This window comes from Equus quagga, unplaced genomic scaffold (genome assembly GCF_021613505.1).
Source record: "Equus quagga isolate Etosha38 unplaced genomic scaffold, UCLA_HA_Equagga_1.0 HiC_scaffold_276_RagTag, whole genome shotgun sequence".
NCBI classification, from domain to species: Eukaryota; Metazoa; Chordata; class Mammalia; order Perissodactyla; family Equidae; genus Equus; species Equus quagga.
Window position 1 is genome coordinate 45,578 of NW_025793415.1, and position 7,433 is coordinate 53,010.

Consider the following 7,433-nt stretch of genomic DNA (forward strand, 5'->3'; position numbering starts at 1 on the left):
ATCCCAAAGGCCTCACCTCTAAATACCATCACACTGCGGAAAGATTTCAACATGAATGTTGGGGAGACGGCAATATTCAGCCTACGGCAACAGCCTTAAAGTGATAATTGGCATCTACAAAGGTACCTAAAACTAACATCATCCTTATTTGCGAAGGCCTGAATGCTTTCCCTCTAAGATAGGGAACAAGGCAAGGGCGCATACTTTTGCCACTTCTGTTCAATATTTTACTGGCTATTCAAGCAACAAGAAAGGCAAGAAGAAAGAAAGAAGTAAAACAGTCATTAACCGCAGATAACACATGAATCTATAAAAAGAATCCACAAAAAAGCTACTTGAACTGAGAAGTGAGTTCAGCAGAGTAACGTGATACAAAATCAGTATGCAAAAGCCAATTCTGTTTCTATATACCAGCCACAAACCATTAAAAATTGAAATTCAAAAAGCAACATCACATAGTCTACTACCGGTAAACAGGAAAGAGAAGTGTGCCACCACTGTCCCCACTCCCCAACTACAGAGCTGTGGCTCGGTGATTTTGAAGCAGATAGCTCTGAACCTCTTCCCAGAGGAACTGACTTCACTTGCAATGGAGTGTTGAGAAGGTCCAGCCTAGGGGCACTTTCAAAATAGTGGAGGTTGTGGTCAAAGGCAGCTAGTAGAAGATCGGTGGAATCATTGCACTACACAGGCCAAACTGTAGGCTGGCCGGATTACCTGAGACAACCAGGGAGGGAGACAGCTGAAGGAGCCTGCTTGGGGTCAAAACAAATCTGAAACACTGACCTCAATGGCTATCTCTTCAAAGGAGAAAGAATTTCATTGGCTTAGCTTATGGAGCAATTTTTGTCCCAGGGCATTGTTGAAAACAATAATCAGCCCACAATTAGCGGGGCTTAACAGCTCAGTGTGGTCAGGGGAAGAGAAAGTCAAAGGCAGCCCTGCCCAAACCAAACCACAGTCATCCCAGGGTGACTGTGGGTATACCCAAGTGGGCATACCCAGTGGGCTCTTCTGGAATAGTCAAATCCAAAGCTTAACACAGCAAAGGCAGTGGGTGGGAAGAGAATGGATTCCACTAAAATAAACCAGCCAGACACTAAGCAAATAAACAAGTAAATAACAATAACCAACGCAGGAGGGGTGGGGTGGATCAGTACCCGGAATAGCCACAACGTATTATCCGCTTTAGACAGCCCAGTTTCCTACAACAACAACGTTATGACACATGCACAGAAACAGGAAAATATGAAAAAGCAAGCAACAGAAACTACCTGAGATTACAAGCAGATGTCAGATTTGATAGACAAAGACTTCAAAGTAGCTACTATAAATACGTTCAAAGAACAAAAGGAAACCACAATCAAAGAAGTAAAGGAAGGTATGATGAAAATGTCACATCAAGTAGAGAGTAGCAATAAAGAAATAAGAAATTATAAAAAAGAATTATAAAATTATATATTAATGATAAAAAAGAACCGAATGGAAATTCTGGAGTTGAAAAGTACATTAGTTGAAGTGGAAAATTCACAAGAGGGGCTCAACAGTAGATTTGAACTACCAGAGAAAGATTTAGCAATCTTAAAGACAGATCAATAGAGATTATACAGTCTGATGAGAGAGAGGAAAACAAATGAGGAAAAATCAACTGAGCTTCAGAGAAATATGGGACACTCTTAAGCACGCCAACGTACACGTAATGAGAGTATCAGAAGGAGAGAGAGGAGCAGAAAAAAATAGTCAAAGAAATATTGCCTGAAGGAAGCTCAACAAACTCTGAGTAGGACGAACAAAAGGAGATCCACAGACACATGGTGAAAATGCTGAAAGCCAAAGATAAAGGAGAAAATCTTGAAAGCAACAAGAAAAAAATGACTCCTCACTTATGAGGGGAAACCCAATAAGATTAACAGCAGATTTCTCAGCACAAACAATGGAGGACAGAAAGCATCAGGACAATATATTCAAAGTGCTCAAAGGAAAATACTATAGGAAGTATACTACAGGAAGAATCATACATCCAGCAAACTATCTTTTAAAAATGAAAGCAACATTACTGAATTTGTTTCTTAGGTCTAACAGTTCTTTGGCGGCATCTTTAGGGTTTTCTATGTCTAAGGGCATGCCATCTGGACCCGGAGGACATTATGTAAGTGAAAAAAGCCAGACGCAGAAAGACAAATACTGCATGATTTCACTTATAGGTGGAATCTAAAATAGTCAAACTCATAGAAGCGGAGTACAGAATGGTGATTGCCAGGGAGTGGGGAGAGGAGAAAATGGGGAGGTGATGGTCAAAGGGTACAAAGTTATAGCTATGCAAATAAGTTTTGGAGATTGACTATACAGCATACTGCCTATAAGCTAACAATACTGTATCGTATACTTAAAATTTGTTAAGAAGGTAAATCATATGTTAAGCGTTCGTATTCACTAATAACAATAACAACAACAACAACAACAACAACAACAACAACAATAAAGGGGGTGGGAGGACACTTTGGGAGGTGATGGATACTTCCATGTCCTTGATGGCGGTGCTGGTTTTGCGGGTGTATACTTATTCCCAAACTTGTCAAGTTGTATACATTAAATATGTACAGCTTTTGACAGGTCAACCATACCTCAATAAAGTGTTTAAAAAAATAAAAGTGAAAGCAAAATAAAGGCATTCCTAGATGAACAAAAGCTGAGAGGATCTGTTGCTAGCAGAACTGGCTCAGAAGAAAAACTGAAGGAAGTTCAGGTTGCAACAAGTGACCCCAGAGGGTAACTTGAATCCAGAGAAAAAACCAAGAGCGTGGGTAAAGGCAATTATGTAAATACAAAAGACTATATAAATATACATTCTTACTCTTTTCTTCTGGGAACTGATTTTAAAAGCAACTGTACAAAACGATATTATATAATTTATTGTTGGGCCAATAACATATATGATGTGACATGTTTGCCAATAACAGCACAAGGCAGGTGGCTGGGAGCAAAGCTGTATTGGGTAAGGGAACGAGTCTGGATGGTAACTCAAATCCACAAGAAGAAATACTAGGAATCAGAAATAGTGACAAAGAAGGTTAATAGAACAGAAGGTATAAATAACACACTTGATACCCTGTCTTATCTCAGCTTTTTTTAAAAGGGATAAAATTATATACAACAAAGTAATGATAAGAGTGTATTAAGGGGATGTACCCTTTGTAGATGTAATATATATATAACAATACCACCAAAAGAGGGAAATGGGAATAGAGCTACAACGTTTCTATATCTCACTGGAACTGGTGTGAATCTGAAGCCGGCTGTGATAAGTTAAGATGTGTATGGTCAGCCTTAGAGCACCTACTAAGGAAATAACTCAAAAAATACAGCGAACACGTCATTAAAGAAATTAAAATGCTACATTAGAAAATATCCATTTAATGCAAAACAAAGCAGTAAAGGAGGAACCAAAGAACAAAAAGACATGAGACACAGAGGAAAAAAATACATATAACGGCAGATATAAGTCCATCTACATCAATAACAACATTAAATGTGAATAGATTAGACAATCCAGTCAAAAGGCAGACACTGACAGACTGGATTTAAAAAAAAAACAACAAGCGCCAACTGTATGTTGCCTACAGGAGACACAGTTTGGTTCAAAGATACAAACAAACTGCAAGTCAGGTAAGGGAAAAGATGTATCATAAAAGCCACCACCACAGGAAAGCTGGAATGGATATCCTCCTATCAGGTACTTACTTTGAACATTAAACATACACTTACCATATGACCCAGCAATTCTACTCCTAGAGAGTTCTACCCAAGACAAATGAAAACATATGTCCACATAAAGACCTGTACTCAAACATTCACAGCACTTTTATTCATAATAGCCAAACCTAGAAACAACCCAAATATTCAACAACTGGTGTATGGATAAAAGGAAAACAAACTGAGCTATACCCACACAAAGGAATATTACACACTAATAAAAAAGGACTACTGATGCATGTAACAGCATAGATGCATCTCAAGTATGCTAAATTAAAGAAGCCAGACACAAAAGGCTACCCATTACATGATTTCATGTAAATGGCATTCTGGAAAAGGCACAACTATAGGGACAGAAGTATATCAGTGGTTGCCAGGGTACGGAAGTGGAGGAAGGAGTCTGACGGCAAATGGCACAAGGGGATATCTTCGAATGATGGAAATTTTCTATATTTTTATTGTGGTGGTGGTGGTTACACAACGTGAACATTTGTCAAAATGCTACATACAACAAACACATAGATAAGGAGAACCGATTAGTGGTTACCAGAGGGGAAGGGGGGGGGGGAGGGCAAAAGGGGCAAAGGGGCACATACGCTGGTGACGGATGGAAACTAGACTATTGGTGGTGAACACGAGGCAGTCTACCCAGAAACTGAAATATAATAATGTACACCTGAAATTTACACAATGTCGTAAACCAGTATGACCTCAATAAAATAATTAAAAAGTTGAAAACACAAAACAAAAAAACTCTACAAACTATCTTAAAAGGCTGACTTTTATTGTACGTAAATTCTCTCTCAACACCTCTGACTTTCGTTTTTTCAAAGGAAAAAGAACTTTGAAGCCAAGTATTTAAATATTGGTTATTGTATTACATTTAGACCACGACTTCATACAAATAAAAGTCTCATTTCGGAATTCTTCACAGACCTGGCCCTCTTCTGGTACGCCCCATGTCAACAGATGGCACCATCCTACTCTTATTACCCAACACAGAAACCTGGTCTTAACCACGTACTTCTCCCTCTCCTTCACCTCAAGTCCAAATCCTTGCTGAGTTCTTTCCATTTTACTTCCTAAATACCTGTTTAATACCTTTTACTTTTTTGTGTGTCCGCCACATTTGCTCTAGTCCGAAGCCTCTTTCCCTTTGATCGTCAAAACCACCTTCTAACTGGTCTCCCACATCACTCAGGGTGTCTGTCTCCCTCTTCCCTCCCCTCCCCTTTCTCTCACACAGGTGCAGGCCTGTCCACTGCTTTTCAGATAAAGACCATACTCCTACACAAGGACGTCAGGGCATGGTCCAGCCCCTGCCTACCTCTCTAGCAGTATGAAAAGCAGTGCTTCCCCTTCTTGTCTCTCTTATTGGGCTTCTTTCACATCCTCCAATTCCCCAAGCTTCTCCACTTACATTGTCCCCACTTCCTGAGGGATGCTGATTAGTTAACTCCTGTGTGTCTTTCACATTTCAACTCAAGCATTGTCTCTCTTTTTTTTTTATTGCAGTAACATTGGATTATAACCTTATATAGCTTTGAGATGTACCTCGTAATATATTTCGAATTCTCTGTAGATTACCTCATGTTCACTACCCGAAAACTAATTCTAGTCCACGACCTCACATGTGAGCCTAATCACCCCTTTTGTCCTCCCCGCTCCCCCCTTCCCCTATGGTAACCACCCATCCAGTCTCCGTTGCTTTGTGTTTGTTTGTCGTTGTTCTTATCTTCTACTTATGAGTGAGATCATATGGTATTTGACTTCCTCCCTCTGACTTATTTCACTCAGCATAATACCCTCAAGGTCCATCCATGTTGTCACAAATGGCCCGATTTCATCATTTGTTATGGCTGAGTAGTATTCCATTGCATATATGTACCACATCTTCTTTGTCCATTTGTCCCTTGATGGGCACCTAGGTTGCTTCCAAGTCTTGGCTATTGTGAATAATGCTGCGATGAACACAGGGGTGCATGTATCTCTACCCATTTGTGTTTGCAAGTTCTTTGGATAAATACCCAGCAGTGGGATAGCTGGGTCATATGGTAGATCTATTCTTAATTTTCTGAGGATATTCCATACTGCTTTCCATAGCGGCTTGCACCAGTTTGCACTCCCACCAGCAGTGTATGAGGGTTCCCTTCTCTCCACATCCTCTCCAACAGTTGCTGTTTCCTGTCTTGTTAATTATAGCCATTCTGATCGGAGTGAGGTGATACCTCATTGTAGTTTTGATTTGCATTTCCCTGATAGCTAATGATGCGGAGCACCTTTTCATATGCCTGTTGGCCATCCGTATATCTTCTTTGGAGAAATCTCTGTTCAGATCTTTTGCACATTTTTTAATTGGGTTGTTGGGATGTATCAGTTCTTTGTATATTTTGGATATTAACCCCTTATCGGATATATGGTTTGCAAATATCTTCTCCCAATTGTTAGGTTGTCTTTTCATTTTGTTGATGGTTACCTTTGCTGTGCAGAAGCTTCTTAGTGTGACGTAGTCCCATTTGTTCATTTTTTCTTTTGTTTCCCTTGCCGGGTCAGACAAGGGACTTGAAAATATGCTGCTCACATCGATGTCAAAGAGCGTACTGCCTGTGTTTTCTTCTAGAAGTTTCATGGTTTCGGGTCTTACATTCAAGTCTTTCATCCATTTTGAGTTGATTTTTGCGCATGGTGTAAGGGAATGGCCTACTTTTATTCTTTTGCATGTGGCTGTCCAGTTTCCCAACACCATTTATTGAAGAGACTCTCCTTTCTCCATCGTATGCTCTTGGCTCCATTGTCCAATATTAGCTGCCCATACATGTGTGGGTTTATTTCTGGGCTCTCGATTCGGTTCCATTGATCTGTGTCTGTTTTTGTGCCAGTACCATGCTGTTTTGGTTACTATGGCTTTGTAGTATATTTTGAAATCAGGGAGTGTGATACCTCCAGGTTTGATCTTTTTTCTCAGGAATCCTTTGGCTATTTGGGGTCTTTTGCTGTTCCATATAAATTTTAGGATTCTTTGTTCTATTTCTGTGAAAAATGTTGGAACTTTCACAGGGATTGCATTGAATCTATAGATTGCTTTAGGAAGTATGGACATTTTAACTAAGTTAATTCTTCCAATCCAGGAGCATGGAATATCTTCCCATTTCTTTGTATCTTCTTCGACTTCTTTCAACAATGTTGTATAGTTTTCGGTGTACAGCTCTTTCATCTCTTTGGTTAAGTTTATTCCTAGGTACTTTATTCTCTTTGTTGCACTTGTGAATGGGATTGTATTCTGAATTTCTCTTTCTGCTACTTCGTTGTTAGTGTACAGAAATGCAGCCGATTTTTGTGTGTTGATTTCGTATCCTGCGACTTGACAGTATTCATTCATTATTTCTAAAAGTTTTTTAGTGGATTCTTTAGGGTTTGCTACATATAAAATCATGTCGTCTGCAAAGAGCGACAGTTTCACTTCTTCTTTTCCAATATCGATCCCTTTTCTTTCTTTTTCTTGCCTGATGGCTCTGGCTAGGATGTCGAATACTATGTTAAATAAGAGTGGTGACAATGGGCATCCTTGTCTGGTTCTTGTTCTTAGAGGGATAGATTTCAGTTTTTCTCCATTGAGAATGATCTATGCTGTGGGTTTCTAATGTACGGCCTTTATTATGTTGAGGTGTTTTCCTTCTATA

The 7,433-nt window shown here is 39.5% G+C and overlaps 1 protein-coding gene across 13 annotated transcripts in view; it reads right to left on the minus strand.

Moving 5' to 3' along the window:
- Positions 1-7,433, minus strand: part of LOC124232142 (protein FAM156A/FAM156B-like) — a 67,909-nt gene that overhangs the window by 39,301 nt on the left and 21,175 nt on the right. The window lies entirely within an intron of this gene.